We start from the raw sequence: 27,152 nt of genomic DNA on the forward strand, positions 1-27,152 counted from the left end.
CCAGAGTTGGGTGGGCTCCAAAGCAGATGGTCGAACATACCCATCCATTCTTCCCTTTGTCAGGTTCCACTGTTTATCTGATCTTGTCCGCCGTCGATGACGCTTGTTGGAGATGTAACAAAAATATGCATTTATATCATATTCATTGAGATGAGCATCTCTGCGTTTTTTTTTCCCTCCCTCCCCCATTTTAACTCCATGAGATGATCAAATTCTGAACAAAGCTCGCCTTTTCCCCGTGTGTGTTCTGTCGGTAACGTTGAAAAACAAAAGACGAAATCACAGAGAGCATTAAAAGATTTCACAGCCGAGGAACGCTGGCAGATCTGCCACCAATTTTTTTAATCTTGTCTTTTTTTGCCCCGCCGCCCCCCTCTCTTCAAAGACTGTGAACTTAGTGAGCCTCTAAAGACGATTTTAATCAGGTCTCTATTACCTCTCTTTTCCAAGTGCTGCTTTCGTAAGGCCAGATTGGTAGCAACTGAAAATCGCCTTGGCTGCTTCACGTAGGGTTGATTGCCAAGTGTTTGTCGTACTGCAAAAAAGTTTTCCTACCATTAGAAGATACTTTCGAAAGAATTATCATCTGGATCCGCCAAGTGGATCCATTCTGCTGGGGTTAGACATTGGAGTCCAGTTTTCTTGGGGAGGACGACTAGGCCCATTATGAGTGAGATATGTTGTGGAGCACATTTGATCTGGCGCATTTAATTTTTATCCTGGGAACAAATGACCCAACTTCCGGTCCGATCAATGGGAAACAGACGATTTATTCCGACCCGTCCGACTGGTTTCTGCACAATAAAAGGAGCGATTTTGTGAAGTTATCATTGGAAAAGCGATCCCTTTCTCGATCGGGAGCAGTTTGGACATGTACACCTGATACATCTTGCCATCAGATTACCCGCCGACAGGACAGGAAATTGCAGTGTGTGTTCCCAGCATTAGACAATGATAAATGGAGGAGAGAAATGTAGACCCTTTAGTACTCCAAAGAATAAACAATGGCAAGACTGAAAGGATAAAAAAACCCAAAATTCACTGGCATTCTGGTCATTGTACACGTGGTAGTCCTTCACTCTTAAAGGATAACCAAAGTGACATGTGACATGATGAGATAGACATGTGTATGTACAGTGCCTAGCACACAAATAACTATGCTGTGTTCCTTTTTTTCTTTCTCTGCCTGAAAAAGTTAAATATCAGGTATGTAAGTGGCTGACTCAGTCCTGACTCAGACAGGAAGTGACTACAGTGTGACCCTCACTGATAAGAAATTCCCCTTTTTATCTCTTTCTTGCTCTCAGAAGCCATTTTCTGCTAGGAAAGTGTTTTATACTTGGAATTTCTTATCAGTGAGGGTCAAAATTTAGTCACTTCCTGTCTGAGTCAGGACTGAGTCAGCCACTTACATACCTGATATTTAACTTTTTCAGGCAGAGAAAGAAAAAAAGGAACACAGCCTAGTTATTTGTGTGCTAGGCACCGTACATACCCATGTCTATCTAATCATGTCACATGTCACCTAGGGTATCCTTTAAGGGCCCGTTTCCACTGCAGCCACACACGCGTCTGTGGCGACACTTCCGGATCTGCAGTTATGCTGACGAATCCCATGAGCCGTGCCATGCACGACTATGGGATTCGCTCAGATTCAGATGGAAATGCCGGCAGCGCGATAGTTTCCTATGGCAGAGTTTTCCCGCGTGATTTGCCTGCGGGGAAACTCTGCGGATTCGGCCCGCAGAGTCCAAAACCCCTAGGTCCAGGGCCCATGTAATGATAATATTGCAACCTGTAATATTTTGCAACTTGAATGGACCGTGCTTAAAGAACTTCCAAGGCCAAATCTAAAAAAAAGTTAAATACCTGCATCGCATATGAAGGCACGGAGGACGCCGTCCGCGCCCTGCGTGCCGTTCCGACGGGTCCCCGCCGCTCAATAGCCCCCCTGTTCGGCTCCCGACCGCACTGCCCGGGTCGAGCTCTCCTGCCTCCACTAACATGGCCGCATGAGCTGGCCGAGGCTGCGCAGTCCGCATAGCTGCGAGTGCAGCTGCGCAGTTCTAGCGCCTACCCCCCGATCCACACGCTACAGGAAACAGCCTGTAGCGTGTGGATCGGGGGGTAGGCGCTAGAACTGCGCTGCCGCACTCGTGGCTATGCAGACTGCACAGCCGCGGCTAGCTCATGCGGCCATGTCGGGAGCCGGCCAGGGGGGATATTGAGCGGCAGGGACCCGCCGGAACGGCACGGAGGGTGCGGACTGCGTCCTCCGTGCCTTCATATGTGATGCAGGTGTTTAACCTTTTTTTTAGATTTGGCCTTGGAAGTCATTTAAATGCACATGCCCCGCTTTCTTTCACATTTCCCAGCTGTCATTATTTGCAACCGCCGGTGTTTAGTTCCCTACAAGGGAGGCTATTAGTTGCCCACCAAGGGAGGGTTATTACTTCCCGGGGAGAGGGTATTAATTGCCACCAGGGGGGATTCTTTATTCCCTCCAGGAGGGTTATTAGTTACCCAGTAGAAGAGGGTTCTGTGTGAGAATAGGGTTAGGTTGGGTTGCATTTTCTGATACAAATACATTGAAATCAATGGGTAGGTTGCACTTCCTGATAGCTGTAAGTATAAATGATTACAACTGGTTGCAAAACATTATAAAGTTGCAATCATTTTCACCACACCAGTTCTAGATAAGTTAGTGCCTTCCCAAAAGTTAACATAGGGCCCCCGATATTAGGTCCCACTACACCCCAGAGATAGCAGAATTAGTTGTCCTGTTTCCCCCCATTTGGAGAGCAGCAATAGGTGGCCATTGCCCCCCCTCCTCCCCGATAGCAGTTATGGGAGATTATTGTTATGGCAATGAAGCAGACAGAGACTGGCACTACGACAGCGTGCAAATAATTCACTTATAGTAAAAGTAAACTTGTGGATAGTGCAATTCCTGGGTATGTCACACGTCCCAAAACAGCATGCTCAGGATCCAGAGAAGAAAAGCAAGCATCAAATTCAATCAACAAGTAGAAATATATGGATCCTGCACTGCATCATTGGTATAAAAAGAGCTTTATTTCTAACGGCTCTTCCAAATTGCTAAAAGTTATTGTTGCATATCATCAGATATTTTGCACATACCCGTTGTGGTCAGATGAGGTTGTGGGGCATGGTGGTGGTGGTAACGGCCCGCCTAACGTCCGTTTCACTTTACAGCATCTTCAGAGGCAGTGTGGCGTTAGGCGGGCCGTTACCACTGCCACCATGCCCCACAACCTCTTTTTAAGCTCTTTTTATACCAATAATGCAGTGCCGGATCCATATATTTCTACTTGTTGATTGAATGGGAGATTATTGTTCTTCCTCCATCTCCACAAATACTAGCATCAGATGGTCATTGTTCCTCCAAACTCCCCCCCCCCACCCCCAAGATAGCAGTATTGGGTGGCAACAACTCTCCCCCAGATATCAGTAATGGGGACCATTGTTCCTCCCCTTCCTCCAGAGATGGTAGCAGTAGGTGGTCATTGTTCCTCCAACCCCCCTCTCCCCCTCCTTTCAATAGCTGCATTAGGTGGCCTTTGTTTCCCCTTTCAGAGAGCAGCAATAAGAGGCCATTGGCCATGGCTTCCAGCGAGCGGGGAGAGAATAGGAAGGATGGTCTTGAGGGTGTGTCAGGTATAACTGTTGCTAAACATCCAACATGCTTGGGGACAACTGTACTCATGCTAGATTCTCGGCTAAGATGGTTTCTGTTCCAGATCTGGTTACTGCTTGCTTGTTTGGCAGTTAGAAACAGCAGTAAAAAGTAAAACAGCTGTTATTTCCCACAATGCAATGAGGTTCACAGACAGGAAACTGCCAGGACCATGGTCATGACAGTTTCCTGTGGGAGGGGTTTCACCACAATATCAGCCATACAGAGCCCCCTGATGAACCGTTGATGAAAAGGAAAAGATTTCTCAAGTAAAAGGGGGTATCAGCTACTAATTGGGATGAAGTTCAATTCTTGGTTATGTTTTCTCTTTAAAAAGCCACGCCAAGACTCCCACGGATCTGCACAGCATTGTACAAACTGAGAAACAAAGGAGGGGCTCTTTTATGCTGCTGGCAAGGCCATTTTATGGGGCTGTCAAGAGAACATGCAAGATTTTTTAGTTAACACAAGCTGCAGCCAGTGAGGCCCGGTTCACATTGGCGTTATTTTGCGGAACGCAGCCGGACCGCATACTGCGGAAACAGAACGGACGAGAAAGGGTCCAATGTTTATCAATGGATCCGTACGCACTCCTCCGTTCCTCCGCATCCGGATGCGGATTGCGGTCCGGTCAGCAGTCCGGATTTTTCCAACCTGGGCCGTTTTTCCTGACCGGGACTTCTGTCCACCGCCGCCGGAACGGGTCCGGACAAATTACGCAGCACAACAGGAACCAATGAAAAACGGAAGTGCACAGCACACTTCCGGATGAAAGCCGGTCGTCCTACCCCAATTCCTGTGGGATTTCTATGGTACAGGCGGCCATCTGGACAGCAAAATGCATGTTTCTTTTCTCTGCAGTATCACCTTAAAGGATACCCGAACTGACATCATGATGAGATAAACATGTGTATGTACAGTGCCTAGCACCAGGGCTGTGGAGTCGGAACAAAAATCTTCCGACTCCAACTCCGACTCTGACTCCTCAGTTTAGGAAACCACGACTCCGACTCCAACTCCGACTCCGGGTAACCAAAATGGCCCCGACTCCGACTCCTCGACTCCGACTCCTTAGTCTAATATTTAACAGCTGTGGATTTTGTGCAAAAATCACCTGACTCCGACTCCCGACTCCGACTCCTCAGTTTATCAAACCACGACTACGACTCCGGGTGCCCAAAATTGCCCCGACTCCGACTCCTCGACTCCGACTCCACAGCCCTGCTTAGCACACACATAACTAGGCTGTGTTCTTTTTATACTTTCTCTGCCTGAAAGAGTTAAATATCAGGCATGTAAGTGGCTGCCTCAGTCCTGACAGGAAGTGACTACAGTGTGACCCTCACTGATAAGAAATTCCAACTATAAAACACTTTCCTAGCAGAAAATGGCTTCTGAGAGCAAGGAAGAGGTAAAAAGGGTGAATTTCTTATCAGTGAGGGTCACACTGTAGTCACTTCCTGTCTGAGTCAGGACTGAGTCAGCCGCTTACATACCTGATATATAACTCTTTCAGGTAGAGAAAGAAAAAAGGGAACACAGCATAGTTATTTGTGTGCTTGGCACTGTACATACCCATGTCTATCTCATTATGTCACATGTCAGTTCAGGTATCCTTTAAAAATGTGTGACACATTTTGAAAACAGGCTGTCTTAGCTGCAGAAGCCTCATGTGAGACAAAAAAGGTAACATTTGGGCACTCCGCTTGCTAATCTATTAGATGGTATATTTAGAGCCTTGCTTGAAGTCGGGCTTCAGTTCAAAAGGGTTGTATGTAAAAAAAAAAAAAAAAGAAGAAGAAGAAAAAACAGAGAGCGAGAAAGAAAACAGTTGTTAAACAGTTCAGCTTAACAGCCTCGATGTTAAACACCCGATAAAAATATACAATGTGTATATAAATGTCTCGCATCTGCCTGTTTTGCTCTAGGCGTGCCAAACTGACAGCTCTGGTGTTGTCTTCCCTGTTCACACACTGTGATATATTATGTCTGGTGCAGAGAGGCAGACAGGTTATTGGTCACCAGGGTCCCCTGTAGCTGAACTCTGTCCGCTGGTTATAAGGAGCGCCACACAAACGGCCCTCTCCTGCTCTACCAGATATCCTGCCGCTATCGATTAGATTGTAGAGCTGCCATGCCTGGTGAAAGCGGACCTGAACTCAGAACTCCCTCTCCGCTCTAAAAGATAAGCAACAGCATAATAAACTTTAAAAAAAAAAACATTTATTTGTTACAGCTGATCTAATATCCTGCAATAAATCTAATAGCTCATTCACACTAGGGGAGTTTTTGACATTTTTTAAGTGCTGGCGATTTTCAAAACCGCCCTGAAAGCGCTCATGTAATGATTCTCTATGAGAAAGTTCACATCTGAGTGGTTTGTTTCCGATCCACTCAGGTAAGTGGTGCACGGGCCATTTTTTAGGTGATTCCGCCTCAATAGAAGGTATAGGAAAATGCGAAACGCTCACAAAATCGCTTTGTGCAGCAATTTCCCGAGCGTTTTTGAAAGTAAACTGACATCAGAAAGTGAAAAAATGCAATCGCTCTGCAAAAGCGCTTAGAAAAGCGCTTAAAGTGAACCTCCGGACTAAAAATCTACTTAGCAGCACTGAATAGGCTTGGTGTTTCTTTAACAGTGTCACAGCATCAGAACTTTGTTTTTCTTACCAAAGCATCATTTTTAGCTGCATTTTTAGCTAAGCTCCACCCATCAAAGAAAAAAAGCCCAAGCTTTTTTTCCCCTGATGCTGTGCAGAGCATGATGGGATTTCCTATGTTGTTATTCACGTTGCCTAGCAACTGGGAGAGGTGCTCAGGACACAGGACAGTTGGAACTGTGTCTCATGCTCCCTGTCACCTCCTTTCAACCAAAAAGATGGCTGCCCTCATGAAATCACAAACATTTGCCTGTTCTTGTAAAACAGGGTGGGTAAGAGATTATATTACCTATCTATTTTAATTAAAATAACTAATGTAACTTAATGACAGTATGTTTAGGCTGGAGTTCCTCTTTGTCAAAAAAAGCCCAACGCGGACGGCCACGCGAACGGAACGCAATGGGAACAGGGCCTACTACTTCCTGCTGTCATGGAAGCAGACATAGGGTTAACATTCTGTGTTTACAAATTCTTCTGTCCTGTGCAAGAGTTGCGGTCCTCTTTATTGCAGAGCTGGCGTGATAAGATATCTCACTATATCTCTTGTTCTCCTTATCTTCTTCATCTGCTTCTTGGGATATATTTTTTTCATCCTGAGCATTCTTCATTTGTGAATCGCGATATATTTTTATCTTAGGTTTGGATAGCGTGAAACAGCTTAGAAATTTTTGTTCATGTTGTGTGTTTCTATTGCCATATTGGACAGATTTTTCTATGGTGAAACCGTACCTCTCCCAACTTTCTGAGATAAGAGAGATACCTTAAAGAAAACCTGTAACAAGAAAAAGTTTCCCTGGGGGGTACTCACTTCGGGTGGGGGAAGCCTCTGGACCCTATCGAGTCTTCCCCCATCCTCCTCTGTCCCACGGTAGCAGCGAAAAAGCTCCCAGAACGGCGGGGATGTAAATATTTACCTTCCCGGCTCCAGCACAGGCGCAGTATCGGCTCTCCGCTCGGAGATAGGCGGAAATAGCCGATCGCTGTTGGGCCGATCTACTGCACAAGTCTCCTGCGCCTGCGTAGTAGAGCCAACCCGGCTGAGATCGGCTATTTCTTCCTATTTCCGCGCTGAGAGCCGCAACAGCGCCCCCGCTGGAGCCGGGAAGGTAAATATATCCAGCCTTGTCAGGCTTGTCAAGCCTGGATTGCGGGACGCTTTGGGGGAGCCAGCGCTGGGTTGCCTGCAGCTACAGGGGAGGGGGAAGCCTCATTGGGACCCTGAGGCTTCCCCTTTCCTAGGTGAGTACCCCTCAGGGGAACTTTTTTTTTTGTTACAGAGTTAAGTTAAGACACGCTCCTGTCACACCTCCAGCCACACCCCTGGACATGCATACCACAAAGAATCCATAAGCAAAAGATGTAGTTTTAATATTCATACCACACTGGTCCTTTCTATCATCATTAAGTTTCCTTAATTTTAACATTTGGAAATTAGAAATGCATGAAGGATGGCAGTAAAGTTTAGAGTCATTTTTAAGTAGAAAAATACAAATATTCACATAGATATTTACATCAGTCCCAAAAGAAGGCCACATGAGGACGAAAGAGGGCTTTGGTTCCCAAAGAGGGACTGTCCCTCTGAAATAGGGACAGTTGGGAGTTATGGTGTAACTGAAAATCACTGGGCCACCAGTCAAGGCTAGATTTATACTTTTACCTCCCCTAGTCCCACTTTCCTTTGCCCCCTTCCCCCCCTTTGCACACTGTCCCAACAAAGGACAAGATGGGGGCAATTGCTTGCATCCAGAGGTTTAACTACTGGATTAGCAGTCCCTGTAGACCAGGGGTGTCACTTAAATACAAAGTGGTCCGAAATTGAACACTGACTGAGACCAAGTCGTGGGCCAACCTCAATGTTTAGTGGCCACCGTATACAGTTTCCTGGTATCTAGTAGCCCCTCCCTCCCTTATACAGGTTCCTGGTGTCTTATGACCCCCCTCCCTTCCCTTTACAGTTCCCTGGTATCTCATTATTCATTGTCCAGCGCTGCGTAGCACTGTATGTTGGTGTTGTATAAATCCCATAAGTAATAATAATAATATGTCCTCCCTCCCCTACACAGTGCTCTGGTGTCTATCGGCCCCCTCTCTGCCATATACAGTTCCCTGATGTCTAGTGCCCCCCCCCCCCACACACACACCCTTAAACAGTTTCCCAGTGTCTAGTAACCCCCCCCCCCTCCATTTCCTATAGCAGTGTTGGCGAACCTATGGCACGCGTGCCCGAGGCGGCACACGGAGCCGTCTTTGTGGGCACGCGTGCGGTGTCCGCTACCACCACTAATCCCACAACCCCCGCCGCTGAGAACTCCACATGCAGTGATGGGTTCGTGAAGAGCCGGCTCTAAGAGCCGATTCTCTTCAGCGAACGAGAGGAGCCGATGCCTGCCGAGGGAAGAGCCAAAGCTGTGCCCCCACCCCCTCCCAGCTCTGCTCACAGGGGCGCCTGGTCAGACGTCAGCACGTCCTTTCAGCGTGGGACTTTCGGCTGGCTGCAGGAAGGTAATTGTGGAGCTGCAAGCCACCGCCGGGAGAGGAGACTTCTGTCAGGTGAGTAAATTATTTTTTTTGCAGCTGAAATGTTGTCCACATTGCGTTATTTACTGCTGAAATGTTGTCCACATTGCGTTATTTACTATTGCGTTATTTACTGCTGAAAGGTTGTCTACATTGCATTATTTACTGCTGAAATGTTGCCCACATTGCGTTATTTACTGCTGAAATGTTGTCCACATTGCATTATTTACTGCTGAAATGTTGCCCACATTGCGTTATTTACTGCTGAAATGTTGCCCACATTGCATTATTTACTGCTGAAATGTCCTCCACATTGCGTTAGTTACTGCTGAAATGTTGTCCGCATTGCGTTATTTACTGCTGAAATGTTGCCCACATTGCATTTATTTTCTGGTGTCTGGGGTAACTGTTGCTGCATTTATTATTTAATGGTCATAGTTGGCTATATTTGCTGCTTTGGGGTTACGGCGGGTATACTAATAAATAGCATCACACAGTTTCTGCACACCCATGATGCGAATCCTCGTTTCACCACATCATGGTGGAAACACTGCTTTCTTATGCCTCGCTGTTACATCATTATGTTAGCTCCGCCCATACAATGTCATGGCCATGCCCAATTGTCGGCGTGGCGCGCAGTGCGCGCCACAACCCCCCCCCCTCCTATTGGTACTCACTGATAAATAAGTCGATTTTGAGTCACAGTTTGGGCACTCGGCCTCTGAAAGGTTCGCCATCACTGTCCTATAGAGTTCCCTGGTGTATAGCGCTTTCCCCCTCCTTCCCCATATGTATTTCCTGGTGATCTAGGGCTTCATCCCTAGTATTGCTTCTCTGGTAGTCTAGAGTGGGCCAAACATAATGCAAAATGGGGAAATCACTTAGGGCCCGTTCACACTTAGAACCGCAGAACGCCGGCGATTACCGCCGGCGTTTTGCGGGAGTGATTTTCCCGCGATTAGCGCAGAAAAATCACTGGACACTGCGGCGGTTTTGGAGCGATCGCGATTAGTGTGCTATGCACGCTAATCACGATCGCAAATCACGGAACGCTCGTCGCCGGCAAACCGCTGCATGCAGCGCGGTTGCGGTTATCGCTAACCGCAACCACGGCAGTGAGAACACTGCCACTCGCTACATTGTGTAGCGATTCTTGCAGAACTGCTATCGGTTTGCCGTGAGCCGGGAATCGTGCGATTCCCGCTCAGGTGTGAACGGGCCCTTAGGGGCAAAATTTGATGGCCACATTTGGCCATATTTGATGGCCTCCTTCCAGAGCTGATGTTGTTCAAGGCTCTCTTGTTATGGGTGGGAGAAGGCATGGTGTGCACACTGTTATAGGAGAGTCATGGTGGCCACCAGGAGCATAACTAGAGAGGAGCAGCCCTTGCGATCACATGGGGGTCCAGGTCTCTGGGGGGCTCCAGCTACTAACCTTCTCTTCCTCCGATACAGAGGACTATACTTCAGATCTGGTTTTTGTGGCTACACTTGTTATGGGTGTGAAGATCATGATGGCCACACCTGTTTTATGACCCTTGTGAGATGGGCCCCGAGACCATGAAGGACACCAAGGGGAAAGGGAAGGGGTGTGGACATTGGGAGGCCCCATTAACATTTTGCTCGGGGCCCCATGAATTGTAGTTACGCCACTGGTAGCCACACTCATTATATGGCCTCCACAGTCCTAATAGGACTTGTAAACTGTGGGTTCTAGAAGGTCAAGGGTGGAGGTGGATGAACATTTTATGGACTGTGTACTGTAAGTATGAATTCTTTTGTGAGAATTAGGCACGTTGCACTTGCTGGGAGGCAAATACAACCCATACTAAATGGAATTGGGAGATACTGTATGTTATTTGTAAGGCAATGAACGAGGGTCAAGTCAAAGGGCTACGATAATGTCCTAAAGAAATTCCCACCCCAGCCGTTCTCCTGGGGAAGAGTAAATATCAGATCTGAGAATACTGATGGGAGACAAGGACTGTGATTCCTACAACTTGAGTTCTGGAAGCCTCATTTTCCTGCATCTGTCACTTGTCAGAGATAATCTGGTGTTAAGTTGTTGTGTTTTGTAATTAGCTGTTCTGCTACCATCTCCTTCTGCTGAACTATTGTACGTCTTCCCAGTAGAGGAGAATGCCATGCGGAAGACACAAGAGTCAGCTTTGAGCGCATGCAGCAGATCGGAGAATTAGTCCCGCTGTGATATTCTACAGTTCTGTAAAAACGCTTTTTAGGCGTGCATGAAATAGAAATGCGAGGAAAAATGAGCGCCAGGTGAAGCCGATATAAGTCTAAATGATAAATACCATTGTGAATTGTACGCCAAATGAAAACGGAAGAAAAATGACAATAGTAATGATGATGGTAAAACATTGCCAAATGTAACCAGTATTTTACTACAACTTAACGTAATCCAACTCTAACACAGAGCCTATCCCTCCGATGTCTAACATTATAACCCCCCTTCCTGATGCCTAACCCTAAAACCGCCCTTCCTGATGACTAACCCTAAAATCCCCCTTTCTGGTGCCTACTGCCTAACCCTAAAGCCCCCCTTCCTAAGGCCTAACCCCAACCCCCCCCCCCCCCCCCGCCTGACCCCTAACATTAAAGAGAACCAGAGAAAAAGTAAAGAAAAGATTTTATACATACCTGGGGCTTCCATCAGTCGGAACCAGTCTAGCGTAGGAGAAGTGCGCTCTTTGCAGCCGCTGGAGATATATACGTAGAGGGCACACTTCTGCGTAGCTGGCTCCGATGACATCAGTGATGGGACCCGGTTCTCGTAGTTGCAGGCAGTAGTGGATGGCGGTGTGGGAGCGATCCGTGCGTATGGGGCTGGAGGAAGCCCCAGGTATGTATAAAATATTTTCTTTAGTTTGTCTCTGGTTCTCTTTAAACCTTCCCTTCCTTACCCCTAACCCAAAAACTCCCCTTTTTTGAGACCTAACCATAAAACCCCCTTCATGATGCCTAACCCTCCTTGCTTAAGCCTAACCCTAAAACCCCCCTTCATGATGCCTAACCCTCCTTGCTTAAGCCTAACCCTAAAACCCCCCTTCGGGAGGCCTAACCCTAATACACCCTTTCCTGACTAGAGATGTCAGTGAACGGTTCAGGAACCGTTCGCTGGCGAACCCCTCACCCTGTACTACTTCCAAGTCGCTATGACCCGGAGTAGTACGGCTGCGCTGGGCCGGCGGTGCGCGTCCTTGATCGCGCCTGTTGCCGGGCACTTTCTGTGCATGTGCGTGACGTCATGAGTGTCGTCACGCTCATACGCAGAGAGTGTCCAGCAACAGGCGCGCACCGCCGGCCCAGCGCAGCCGTTCTACTCCAGGTCATAGCAACCCGGAAGTAGTATTTTCCCATAGAGATTCGCTAGCGAATGGTTCGCTAACATCTCTATTCCTGACACTTAACCTTAAAGTGAACTAAGCAGCTTCTGGCTTCAAATAGCTGCAAGGGCTGCCATTGTTCAGAAGCTCAACCCCTGCTGTTTTACAACTAGCATTGTCCAGGCTAGGTGTGAAATTCTTCAACTGTAACTGATGTTTTCTGTTTGAAGTACAATGGGGGTTTGTTTGTGGTCAATTAAATCTAATGAGGTGATTTCTTATCTGTGTTCCACAATCTCCTGCTCAGCGACCGCAGGTCCTTTGCAGACGTACAAAGTGGCTATTTTAACCTTTAGGTGTAAAAAAATGAGGTAAATTGAACGTTTTTTTAAATAATAAACCACATTTTTAGAATGCATTTTTAATTTGCTATAGAGCTGCCCTGGGTGTTAAAAATGATGCTCGGTTCACTTTAAACCCCCCCCCCCCCCTTCCTGACGCCTAATCTTAAAATCCTCCTTCCTAACGCCTAACGCCTTCCTCTTTCTGACATCTAACTCCAAAATCCCCCTTCCTGACGCCTAACTTAAAACTCACCTTCCTGTTGCCTGATCCCAACTAAGACTCCTCCTTTCTGATGCCTAACCCTAACCCCCCCCCTTCCTGGTGGCTAACCCTAACCCCCCCCCCCCTTCCTGGTGCCCAACCCTAAACCCCCCCCCCTTCCTGATGCCTAACCCTAAAACCACCCTTCCTGACGCCTAACCCTAAGATACCCATCTTGAGGCCTAAACCTACAACCCCTATTTTGACTCCTAACCCTAAAACCCCTCTTCTAAACCTAAACCCCTCCTTCCTGACGCCTAAGTCGTAGCTACCTAGTAGTCCTGTTTACCCCGTACATTCTCCAGTGCCGTGGTGTTTGAAAAAGTTGACAACTACAATTGCCCAGTGTTCCATTCTACCCCATACATTCCCCAGGGCCATGGTGTAGACATAAGCTGATAGCCGCCGCTGCCCAGTGCTCTGGCTTGATTTGGGTAAGTTGGACAGTGGACAAATGGACAGACATTGCCCTAAACCCTATATAATAATTGACAAGTGTCTTTGCGTACACCTGTCCCTGTGTCCACGCTGAACTGCTCTGCGCATGTGCGCATAGTTCAGCCGGCTCTACCAGCTGGGAGGAGGATGCGGTGGAAGAAGGACGGGGGGGGAGGTGGGTTTGTGCGCACGGTGCGTGCACAGTGTGCACAGACATGCGAGCGCGCACGACCGCGCGCAGCTTTTTAGAGGACAGCTAGTGTGGGGGTCACGGCCAGAGCCTAGTGCCTGTTTTTAAATGGGCTGTAGGCCTAGTAATGAATAAAATGTACCTTCAGCATGTTTTTTGCTTGTGAATCTGAGCATTGATCCTTTTCTTGATAACAGAGGAGAAGTGGAAAGTTTGTAGTGTTGTTGAACGTCATTCTGACCCTGAGACTTCTGCTGGAAACGAGTGTTGTGCATTGTTAAGATGTAATACATCTGTAGTACATAAGTGGTACGAGTAACTATAAAACGATGGAAATACATCCACCACGTCTGCTTATTACTGATATCATAACACATCCAAAATAATGGAAGGAAATTGCTCAGTCATATCAAAGGGTCATGGCTGTAATAAACCCTATAGAAACAGACGGTTCCTTTTGCCGCATTCCTCCATTCATCTTCTTGTTCTGACTGACGGTAAAGGACATTATTAACGCTGAGTGACTGAATGACTGAGTGATTATGATTTCTCAACAAAAAGCAAGAGCATGTATGATAATAATTAACTTGTACATTTACTCTGCTTTAAGTGGTCTGAAACTCAGCATCTCCTTTGCTCTAAAAGATTATTTACAGCATAAAATCTACTACCACAAAAAAAAAAAAAAAAAAAAAAAAAAAGTAGCATAACAGCATTCAAATAGTTAAACACAGCACTTTGTTCTTCAGGGGAAAGCTCCTTGCTTCAGTGGGCAGCTTCTGGCCACATACGAAGAGGTGGTAACATTATCTTGTGTTTACATTCCTTTGTCAGATACATTTAGTAAACATTAGCAAAGTGCAGGAACCAAGCTCTCCCTGCTTCTAGTATGTGTGCAACTGTGAAGTGATCACACAATAGATTATAGTACATAAATACAGCAGCTATGCTATAAAATGCAATGGCAGCTTTCAGAACAGATAAAATGTACTTTGGGAATTTGTAAGACGGACACTATTACTTGTGCACAGAAGCAAATATGATAACTGTACGGGTAATAAAAAGTAGAAAAACACATTTTTATAGAATGTTATGTCAGAGTTTTATCCCACTTTAAAAAAGGAAATTATTAAATCCTTACAAAAATGGGATGACAATTTTAAATGAAAAAAATAAAATAAAAATGAAATACCTGATAAGAAAATATTTATTTAGCTTACCTATCCTGTTGTTTTTAGTGGTCACTCTCAGATAAGAAAAATGCTATATGAAAAACAAAAAATATTTTTGCTTGTTTCCATCTTTATTGTTTCTCTGTGATGCCAAACGTGACATCCCTTCTGCCCTTTTTGTTTTCTTTCTTATTTTTTTTTTAACCCAGCTGAGTGTCAATTTACTGCTCATTTTACAGATTACTGTCCCTTCCAAGGCTTACAACTGTTTCCACCAAATGCGAGAAACCGTGGGTATTCGTGGCCAGATATAAAAGTGCACTCTGCAATATTTTCCCGATGACGCATGCATTCCCACATATTTAAACATGGCACCGCCCCTCCCCCCCACTAACACGTGTATTTCGGAGATGTACGTACACTAACATACTGCACTATGAAGGGCTTTCAATTTCAGTCTTTGTATTCTCCAACTCTTCCTCTAGAGGTCAGTGTTCCGGGTGCTATGCAGCATCCCAGACGACGTGTCCGGGATCCTGCATAGCACCCTGAACACTGACCCCTAGAGGTAAAGTTGGAAAATACAAAGACAGAAATTGAAAGCCCTTGATAGTGCAGTATGTTAGTGTACGTATTGTTGGATTAACATAATATAAGAAAGGTACTCACAAAGGTGGGTTACCGCTAAGGCAACCACGGTAACAGCAGGTGAGGTGGGGAGATTAAACCCGACCCCACTCGGGTAAAAAGTTGCTCTGTGTAGATAGGAAGATAGGCGGGGTCAGGGACAGGCCAAATCAGAGACGAGAGAGGCTCCAGTCTCAGGGCGCAGTGTCGGAAGGGGCGCATAACTCATTCAGCTATCATTCCCCTATTGTGATTGAAACAGAGAGAAATAAGAAAATGGGATACATGCCAGTGACTGCAAGCCAAATAACTAAATATTAAGGCATTGGGGGAGGGTTGGGGGCCCTGGGGTGCCTCTTAGTCTAATAGTAATCAGTAATGACGGCTGGGGTGGGAGGGATGGAGGGGCGCACTTTGGTGTCCCAGCCTTGGGTGCTGGAGGACCTTTTCCCCGCTCCGGGGCGTGGTAACACCCCTCCACGCAGAGAGGACTTGGATTGTAGTAAGAAATGTGTCTAAAATGGTATAAAATATCGAAAAACTTTTAAAATAGGATGTAGTGGTGGACTTAACTCCAGAAGTAGGCTAACAACAGATAGTTATCAGCATTTATTTGTAACTAGTATGTAGGTAGAAAACAACAAAGTCTTGTAAAAGTAATACTTTTTAATGGCTAACTGATAAAGTTAAATGATGCAAGCTTTCTGGGATCTAGTCCCCTTCTTCAGGCATATTTCCAGATGTTAGCTGTAGTAAAACACTGACGCAGGGAAATAGCAAACATGAAGATGGCAGTTGTGCTGGTTGCTGTTTAGCAGTTAGATGTCAGGTGATCAGCAGGCTGGAGCCAGTGAGCTTATGCAAGCAAACTTCATCTAACAGGTTTCTGAAGATAGTGAAGCCAAGTCAATCATGTTACATAAGGCGTCATGAATTCCATTCCACACTTTACACAAGTTTATTTGTAACTCCAATTTTGCTCCTAGGGGAAAAGAGCCCTGAATCTGGACAGAGAATTCCTCCAAATTCTTTTCAACGGACACTGTTATTCTGTTCATGCAAACGATATAAATGCAAAGTGTAAAAAACTGTGTAGGCAATTAAATTCAGCCAGCAATGCCTCCACTAAAAGGAACGGTACCCATAATCCTTTGCGTGGAAGGAGAGGAAGAATATTTTAGAATGCCCTTTGGCCAATCTACAAGGCAGAAAGCCGATCAGACGTGAACCTTTCCTGTTTGCCGGCCAGGAGTGTCAGAGACGTAATCATGCTTTCTGGAGTGAAATAATAATAATTACATTACAAATCAGCAACACTAAGGTGGCCCCATCTGAGCCTCTGCTAAATAATGTGAGCAACTGAGCCTCGGGCACAAATGAAGCAAACACAAACCACTGATTGCGAGATTCACCTGAGTTCTTCTATTATTACTTTCAGCTTTCCATCTTAATTCTGTTCTAGTCCCCATAAAAGTGCGGTCCAGCACAGGGGGATGCTAACAACAGAAAGGCATGTATGTGCAGTACATAGGGAATGAATGTGTTGGCAGAAGACAGAATGCAGGTGAATATATTTCAAAAGGGCTAAACATAGTAGTGGTGTGCAGGGCCGATGCTACCATAGAGGCAGAGGAGGCAGCTGCCCCAGGGCCCCAGAGCTTGTAGGGGCCCCCAGTGGCTACAAGAGGAAAAAAATTTCAAATCGGCCTTATAGTTTTTGAGAAAATCGATTTTAAAGTTTCAAAGGGAAAAAATACACATTTAAAAACCTGCCAACTTTAATGGTTAATAGCAAATCCACCTTAAATGCTAGAAACCCCAAATTTGCAAGATATGTTAAGGAGATCATTAGGAATAATAGGAAAAAACAATTTTTTAAAAAGACCTTATAGTTTTTGAGAAAATCGATTTTAAAGTTTAGAAGGAAAAAAGTATACTTTTAAATGCGGTAAATGGCACTTTTAGTAGCAAACCTAACGGTAGTGTAATTTTACATGTATCAAAAGAAAGAGCAATACATTTCCTGACGGGGTTTCCAGGGGGTCTATACGCAGCCGCAGCGCTTTGGCCAGGGATCGCTATACAGCCGCAATATGGCTGTATGAAAATCCCTGGCATTTTTTTGTATTTTCCCAATTTTTTTTTATGTTTAGAGTGTGGGAATTTTTTTTTTTTTTTTTTAAATTATGTGGGGTCCCCCCTCCAGGGACGGATCAGCGAGGGGTGGGGGGGGTTGGGGGGGGGGCAGACGGGTCTCTTGCCCCAGGTGCAGTTTGTTGAATTGTTAAAAAGGCGTCAAAATTTGGATGGGGAATGGCAGTTTAGGCGCCAAAACCTGACCTTTAGGCGCCAAAACTGGATGGGGGATGGCAGTTTAGGTGCCAAAACCTGACCTTGCCCCAGGCGCAACTTGGTCTAGATCCGTCCCTGCCCCCCTCCTGAAACTTTTTAACCCCTTGTCCCCCATGCAGGCTGTGATAGCCAGAATGTGGAGCTCCGACCGATTGGGACTTCACACCCTGACTATACCAGCTGCAAAAAAGGTCCCCTAATGCCGATTTTTGTTCCGGGGTATTTGTTGGGGGGGGCAGGTTTATTTTGCCCTGGGGCCCCATTGTTGCGTAAACCGGCCCTGGTGGTGTGCCACAAGGATGTGTATTGAGACCACTTGTTCTCACTTTAAAGGGGAAAGTCCACATTAGATGAAAAAAAAACACAATGCACGCACTTTGTATTAATATGATTCATGCAAAATATTATTTCAGTTTGTCGTTCTTGCTTATTTTATTATTTTATGTGGAACACAATAGTTCCATGTTATTTCTAACAGACGCTGGTGTATGGGAAAGTCAAAACCTGTTGCAGTTACTGGATTAGTGCAGGTAGAATAGCAGTGGCTATTGCCCTGTGTAGTTAATTACTCCTGCAGAATGTTGGGAGCACTGGCGTAACAATAGGGGATGCGACCCCTGCCCCCGCGGGGGTCCCCTCTAGGACCCGCTCAGGGACTTTTTGGGGGGGAGGAAGGGTCACAACATAAGAGGAGAGCATGGCCGCAAATGGGTGGGGAGGGGGGACATTCCCCCCCTCCTTCACCTCAGGATCTCCTCTCAGCGCGCCCCCTCCTGCCACCAATAGGGGCAGGGGGCGGGCAGCGGCGGCAGACTGGACACATACCTCCTTAGTGCCGGAGGTCTCTGATCTCTAAGAGCTTCATCTCTAAGAGCTTCATGTTACTTCCTGTTTACACAGGAAGTAGCATAAAGCACTTACTACCTCTTTAGCGCCGGAGGTCTCCCATCAGTAAGTGCTTTATGCTACTTCCTGTGTAAACTGGAAGTAACATGAAGCTCTTAGAGATCGGAGACCTCCGGCACTAAGGAGGTATGTGTCCAGTCTGCTGCTGCCTGCCCGCTGCCCCTATTGATTGCAGGAGGGGGCGCGCTGAGAGGAGATCCTGAGGTGAGGGAGGGGGGGGAATGTCCCCCCTCCCCACCGATCTGTGGCCACGGATTTTTTTTTTGCAGGGGGCCCAGGGATTTCTAGTTACTCTCCTGGTTGGGAGTTTTTGGGCAGCCCCCTGGCAACAGTTCTCTAGAGTACAAAGAGTGTCTTTGGCACCAAGATAAGAGCTATTATAACTTACTGCCAGTTTTCTTAGCTAGCTGAAGGAATATTTATATTACTAATGACTCGAGTTACAGCACAATTCATACATACAAACAATATTGTCTTCACAAAAATGATCATTATTTATTAAACTTTATTTGTAAAGGGCTAACATATAATGCAGCGCTGTACATGAGATAGGGGAGACGTTACAGCATTGAGCAGTGTTACACAGGGACATTTGTAGCATTCAACAATGGTACACAAAATAGTGATGTAAAAATTTAGGGATAACATACAGAGGCACCTGGCTTTTGAAACCCTTCGGTTTCGTGGGCCGAGTACCACGAAACGCCTTGCTTGTACTTATGAAAAATGTATTATATTTATATATATGAATTTGTCGTTATTGAGGTAGGCTGAAATGTGATTGGACACCATGATCCCAGTTGATTTATGTGCTAGTCTTGCGTGTTTGATCATACAGAGGGCCACTTTGGTGAGTGTCCTGGTTCTATTGGCAAATGTAATATACAAAATTATGATTCTAGTGATGTATCTTGTGCTATTGTATGTTATAATCTTATTTCCTGTGTTTCTTGTTTTTGATTGGTGGATCCGCATTATGAATATGTATATATGTAAATTATGTAGTTCTCGATGTGGTCCTCCTTTGAGCTTTAAATGGACTTGTAATGTAGACTGATCTTTAGTGTGGGCTGGTCATGATTTGAGAAAGGACCTGGAATGGCCCGAAACGCCTGTGCGTCATCGTTTGATACAGACCCACAGATGTTTTTGTATTTTTATATGATATTTTAATGGAGCTAAAATAAAGGAACTTTTTAGATGGTGCTTATCGTATGGAGTGGATTGCAATATACTTGTGACTCCAAAGGGCGATTTGAGCACATCTTCTTTACCATTGGTGCAGTGGCAATTACGTTGAAAAAAGGGATAACATACAGAGGCACCTGGCTTTTGAAACCCTTCAGCACTTTATTTGGCCTGAGGAAGTGGGCCTAGTATCACGAAACGCCTTGCTTGTACTTATGAAAAATGTATTATATTTATATAAATGAATTTGTCGTTATTGAGATAAGCCACTTCCCCTTTTCTCTTTTATTTGTTTTTTACTCAGTTTCATATACTCCTGGTTGCCTATGCTCTTTGTGCTCGTTTCCCTCCTTGTGAGGGCTAGGTCTGGTCACCAGGTGGCTGATGATGCCACGTCAGGACGTTACTGCTGAGTGAGACCATCACCACCCTCTCTGGGTACCGAGTTTGTGCACCTCCACCTGATCCAGTGGTTAGTTGCTCCCTATGCAGCCTCCCTTTGTGAGTATTCTGCCCAATTTTCATTTTGATATACTTTGTGATGTAATGCACCATTTGGGCTCCTGTTGTGCCTGTGGTCTCTTCTTAGGGTGCATTGCTCAACCCTTCCACGCAGTGTATGGATAAGTATAGCAGACAAATCACTGGCTCCATATGACGGCGGGGAAGAGCACATGGGGAGGGAGGGGTCTAGGATTACAAAGTATGAAGATGTACTGTACTTCTTTCTACTATCACATATCTTCACGGTTACATGTTACAGTATTGTGTGAACTGATGTAGGTAGTTGAAAGAAAATACATGAAAGCTAATTAGTGCGCCTTCCCCAGCCTGGCAGGGTATGGCAGAATGGCAGGGTCACATTTATTTGTTCCGGGTGGCTACATGGCATCTCCTCTCCTCCGCCGGCGGTGCTTCAATGCCGATATCCTCCTCTTCTGAGTTCTGATCATGTGATATAATGTAAGGATTGTAACCACGAGGCATGGAGTCAGCAGTGCAGCGCCACCCGGTGATGGAAGAGGGGTGATGCAAGAGACTCTTCCATCACACCTTTTCCACCAGCGGGCGGTGCTGCAATGCTGACCACATCCCTTGGATTCTGATCACATGATATGATATGAAGAGGATGCTGGGAGTGCAGTGCCAATGGTGGAACAAGAGGAGAAGCCGATCCAGCCGCCCGAAGCAGGCATATATAAAGAAGCTCCCTGCACCACTCTCAGGGCCGGATTTGTGCTCTTTACCGCCCAAGGCCACTGCCAGCAGCCACCCCTTTTCAGTACAGATAGACAGATAACCCCTCCCTCCAATATAGGTAGCCAGATGACCCTTCCCCCACCCTCCAGTTTAGGTAGCCCATTGACCCTTCCCTCTAGTGTAGGTAGCCTGATGACCCCCCCCCCCCTCACTTCCAGTATAGGTAGCCAGATAACCCTCTTTCCCCTCCTACAGTTTACATAGCCTGATGACCCCTCCCCCTAGTATAAGAAGACAGATGAACCTCCCTTCTTCCATATAAATAGCCTGATGACCCCCCTCCCTCCAGTATAGGTAGCCAGGTGACTCCTCCCCCCTTTCCCTCTGGTATAGGTAGCCAGATAACCCTCTTTCTCTCCTACAGTTTACATAGCCTGATGACCCCTCCCCCTAGTATAAGAAGACAGATAAACCTCCCCTCTTCCATATAAATAGCCTGATGACCCCACTCCCTCCAGTATAGGTAGCCAGGTGAACCCTTCCCCCTCCTCCCCCGATATAGTCTGCTGCCCACCTGCTCTTGATTCTTAGGTGCCCTAGGCCATGGCCTATGTGGCCTTGGCTTAAATCCAGCCCTGGCCACTCTGCATGGCTGCATTAGGCAGCTAAACAGCATATGCCGTTAGATGATGCCCTGGTATGCATTATCTACCTCAAGTTAATGCATGCAGGCAGTGGCGTAGCAAGAGAGGGTTGCAGAGGTAGCGACCACATCGGGGCCCTGCCTCAAGCACAATATTAGCTCTCTATTGGTCCTGTGTTGGTAATAATCACTTCTATAGATTCTTTAAATAGTAGTAATCATTAACAAACGGTTCCCCATCCCCTTCTTGCACCTCTGACAGTGTAGTTACCATTGGCAGGTTTTGGTGCACCGTATCAATAGTTATGTATGGAGTGCTTGGGGGGGCCCATGTAAAATTTGCAACGGGGCCCATAGCTCCTTAGCTACGCCACTGCATGCAAGTCTGGTAATAAGTTAAAGGGAACCAGAGACGGAGCAAACTAAAAAATAGGAAAAGCTACTATACATACCTGGGGCTTCCTCCATCCCCATAAGCCTGGATCGCTCCCACGCCACCGTCCTCCGCTGCTTCTATCTCCGGTACCGGGTCCCGTCACTTCCGGCGGATGCGGCCAATTTTCCGCATCACAGGGGCTCCCTCCATATCCGTACGCATGCACCTGCGCAGTATGGAGGCGCATGCGTACGTATATGGAGGGAGCCCCTGTGATGCGGACAATTGGCTCGACTGGCCGGGAGTACGGGACCCGGTGCCGGCGGATAGAGGCAGCGGAGGACGGCGGCGTGGGAGCGATCCAGGCTTATGGGGCTGAAGGAAGCCCCAGGTACGTATAAATAAATTTCATCTTTGGTTCTCTTTAAATACAAAAAATAATATTTTTTTCCATGCCAAAGTAGAGAATCAAATGCCTGGGGATGCTAATGGAGGTATTCTGTCTAACAAACTAAAGTAGTTCCAAGGTTTCAAAGAAAGGGTGCTGGAAATTAATTTCAAAACACCCAACGCAGCTGCAGATTGAAATCTAAGAGTCATTCGGACAGCCTGAAATGACATCATGCCTTGTGTAGCTCTGATGCCTTTTGTGCCAATTTCTTAGCAGGAAGTGAAGTTACCCTTCTGACCGCGGTAAGCGGGCTACTTGGCAGGACGGGCCGTTATCTGAGCGATGTGACCCCGAGGTCGGACGTCCGTAGAATATGAATATCATTGTGTGCCTACCTGTCTTCTCCATGGTCTTGGCTCTATGTTGTTTGCGCTCCTTTTGTCCCGGAGCAGATCATGAACTCGGCATCTCTCGTCTCTTCTTGGCTGAGGATGAGCAGGGCCATATATCAAGCTGTCCCCGCGAACATCCTGGCAAACATGATAGCTCTTTAATGAGTTTGTCTGGCCGTTAATTCTTCATCTGCCATGCAAAGATGCCGGGCTCTTTGTTTGGGCAACGTATCAAGAGTTAACCGTGTGATTGTTGCACAAATGTCGCAGGTCCCTTCTTTGGCCGCCACCTTCCAAATACTTAACCCCATCCTCTGCAGACTGAGGAAAACTCGTATCGTTGAGCGGGATTTAACGGTGGACTCCATCTTTACACATCAACAAATATGTTAGTTTATAAGCTCCATGTGCAATACCATTCAATGTGAGCATAGATAAACCTTTAATTTAAAGAGAACCTGAACTGAAAATGAAAAGTCAAAATAAACATACACAGGTCATACTTACCCACCTACCCCCCCCCCCCCCCCCGCCGCGTAGTCTACTCATTAGTTTCTTTCTTCTCTCCTGCGTCTTGTTTGTCCGGTGCGATCAATGTAATTCTCTATCCTCCATTTCGAAAATTGGCCCTTAACCCTTAACAGCTTCCTGGTCAGCACACTGTTAAACTGTAATATCACCCACTTGAGCCATAGGGAAAGACAAGACAAATATTATTATTATTATTATTATTATTTATATAGCGCCGACATATCACGCAGCGCTGTACAGTGTATATATATATATATATCTTGTCACTAACTGTCCCTCAAAGGAGCTCACAATCTAATCCCTACCATTGCCATATGTCTATATTATGTAGTGTAAGTACTGTAGTCTAGGGCCAATTTTAGGGGGAGCCAATTAACTTATCCGTATGTTTTTGGAATGTGGGAGAAAACCGGAGTGCCCGGAGGAAACCCACACAGACACGGAGAGAACATACAAACTCTTTGCAGATAGTGCCCTGGCTGGGACCCAGCGCTGCAAGGCGAGAGAGCTAACCACTACGCCACCATGCTGCCTATATCATTTATATTGCGCTTTTCTCCTGGCGGACTCAATGCGCCAGAGCTGCAGCCACTAGGGCACGCTCTATAGGCAGTAGCAGTGTTAGGGAGACTTGCCCAAGGTCTCCTACTGAATAGGTGCTAGCTTACTGAACAGGCAGAGCCGAGATTCGAACACTGGTCTCCTGTGTCAGAGGCACAGCCCTTAACCATTACACCATCCAGCCACCACCACTCACCAGGGAAACATGGACATTACCTTGCATATCAGTTGTCCTTTCAGTTACAACTGACAGCAACTGATATATAACTGACAGCAACTGATATATTTCATTTCTGACAAAATCTTGTCGGAACTGGAAGAGGTTGTTGTTAGAAGAAAATGTTGAGCTTCTGAGAGGAAATGACGGTGAGGTAAGTATGTAATATTTCTTTGCAGACACATCATGGGCTTGATTCACTAAAGCGTGATAACTCAAATATCACACCTTATCAATGATATCACACCTTATCAATGATATCACACCTTATAAAAATATATCACACCTTATCAAAGATATCACACCTTATCAAAGTTAACACGCTTTATCAGAGTAGCATAGTACGTGCTACAACCTTATGCCTGCTAATTGGCAATGGCACTCATCCTGCCCTGAGCTCCTGCGGGTTCGTAGCGCTCGCTATGCTACTCCTGATAAGGTGTGATATCTTTGATAAGGTGTGATATTTGAGTTATCACAGTTTAGTGAATCAAGCCCCATGTATTTATTTTAAATATTTTTACTCGGCTTAGGTACCCTTTAAGAAAAATCAACAAACAACCCTCGAATTTTGTAATACGCAAAATGTCTTCAGAAAAACTGTAAACATAAATATGTACAGTAGAGTCTCAGTTATCCAGAACTTGACTAACCACAAGTCTCAACCAACTAGCACAAATCACCTTAACATTGTCTCTAGCAACCGGAACCAGTGGCGTAACCAGGGCTGGATTTAGGCCAAGGCCGCCTAGGCCACGGCCTAGGGCACCACAGGAGCAAGGGCACCAAAGCAGCAGGCTAAACTGGTGCAGCTTGTAAATGCTGCAATGCAGGGAGATCAGGCTAGTGCCTGACCACGGTACTCTGCTGCTAGCCGCCTGTGCAGCAGCCACCTTGCTCTCTTTGCACATTTGCATTGTGGTTGGTGGCTATGGACTTGGGCAGCATTGGAGACGGAAAGGAAGAGGAAGCTTCTGCACTGGAGACGAGCGAAGAAATGAGTGACACTGATGGCTGCTGCAGTGTGAAGGTGAGCTTGCTACCTACATTTAAAGGGGGGTGGGAAAAGAAGGCATTAAGGGAGTCATTTAGCTACCTATACTGGAGGGAAAGGGGGTGGGGGTCATCTGGCTACCTACACTGGAGGGAAAGGGGGCGGGGTCATCAGGCTACCTATACTGGAGAGAGGGGGAGGGGTCAGTTGGCTACCTATACTGGATGGAAAGGGGCAGGGGTCATCTGGCTACCTATACTGGGGAGTAATCAGGCTACCTATACTGGAGAGAGGGTAAGGGGTCAGCTGGCTACCTATACTGGAGTGAAAGGGGGCGGGGGTCATCTGGCTACCTATACTGGGGAGGTCATCAGGCTACCTATACTGGAGAGAGGGGGAGGGGTCAGCTGGCTACCTATACTGGAGGGAAAGGGGGCGGGGGTCATCTGGCTACCTATACTGGGGGGTAATCAGGCTACCTATACTGGAGAGAGGGGGAGGGGTCAGCTGGCTACCTATACTGGAGGGAAAGGGGGCGGGGGTCATCTGGCTACCTATACTGGAGGGAAAGGGGGCGGGGGTCATCTGGCTACCTATACTGGAGGGAAAGGGGGCGGGGGTCATCTGGCTACCTATACTGGAGGGAAAGGGGGCGGGGGTCATCTGGCTACCTATACTGGAGGGAAAGGGGGCAGGGGTCATCTGGCTACCTATACTGGGGGGGTCATCAGGCTACCTATACTGGAGAGAGGGAGGAGGGGTCAGCTGACTACCTATACTGGAGGGAAAGGGAGGAGGGGTCATCTGGCTACCTATACTGGAGGGAATGGGGAGGAGTCATCTGGCTACCTACACTGGAGGGAAAGGGGGTGGGGGTCACCTGGCTACCTATACTGGGGGGGTCATCAGGCTACCTATACTGGAGAGAGGGGGAGGGGTCAGCTGACACCTATACTGGAGGGAAGGGGTCATATCGCTACCTATACTGGGGGGGTCATCAGGCTACCTATACTGGAGGGAAAGGGGAGGGGTCATCAGGCTACCTATACTGGAGAGAGGGGGCAGGGGTCAGCTGGCTACCTATACTAGAGGGAAGGGGGGAGGGGTCATCTCACTACCTATACTGAAGGGGGGCGGCTGGTAACAGTGGCCTTGGGCGGTAAAGAGTACAAATCAGTCCCTGGGCGTAACTACAAATCATGGGCCTCCCTGCAAAACTTTGATGGGGCCCCTCAATGTTCACATCCTTTCCTTTGGTGGCTCTCACAGCCTGGGGCCCATCTTGCAAGAACCATAAAACAAGTGTGGACATCACATCATAATCAGTGGTGTAGCAATAGGGCGTGCAGAGGTTGTGACCGCATCAGGGCCCTTGGGCCAGAGGGGCTCTCCCTCAAACACAGTATTAGCTCATTATTGGTCCTGGGCTGGGAACAATCACTTCTATTCTATGGATGCTTTAGTTTGCGAAAATTAACAAAATCTTTATTTCATCTTGCTCAGTGTAGAGTGAATCTAGGTACTTACATGAAGACTGCAGAAGATGTATGCCGACCCGCGGTACTTGCGCAGAAGTCTATGGCAATCGGAATGATTGTTCACGATCCGATCCACCATGACAGTGGTTTAAAGATGAGCAATTTCCGGCGATGGTCGAAAATGCCCATTTCTGATCCAGTGAAAATGCAGATTTCCCCAATGCCAATTTCCGATTTGCTGTTTCTGATTTGCAAGAAGTATTTCATTTGTCAGCCCTCCCCCCGATGCCTAACCTTTTACCCACCCACCACCATTGTTTAACCCTAGTCTTTCCCCTCCTGATGACTTCCCTTACCCCCCTACCCCAATCGCAAACCTTGCCTCTGTACACAAAAATATCAGGCGCTGCAAAAGTTTGTACACCCCAAACATCCCTTAATTGCCAATATTACCACAGCCGCCAGTGGGGCACCTAAACCCAAGCACCCTAAGTATCAGCAGCAAGCCTTAATGACCCACTAGGTAAAGGCTCTTGCTGCCAGACTCAAAGTTTTTGCTTGGCGTCGGTAAAATCAGAAATCATTTTTTTCCTCAGTCTACTTCAAGGTATAAAAATCTGATCTCCACGTTCTGCATAAAGGGGGGGGGGGGGGGGGGGGGGCTTTTTAAAA

Source organism: Hyperolius riggenbachi, chromosome 4 (genome assembly GCF_040937935.1).
Source record: "Hyperolius riggenbachi isolate aHypRig1 chromosome 4, aHypRig1.pri, whole genome shotgun sequence".
Lineage (NCBI taxonomy): Eukaryota > Metazoa > Chordata > Amphibia > Anura > Hyperoliidae > Hyperolius > Hyperolius riggenbachi.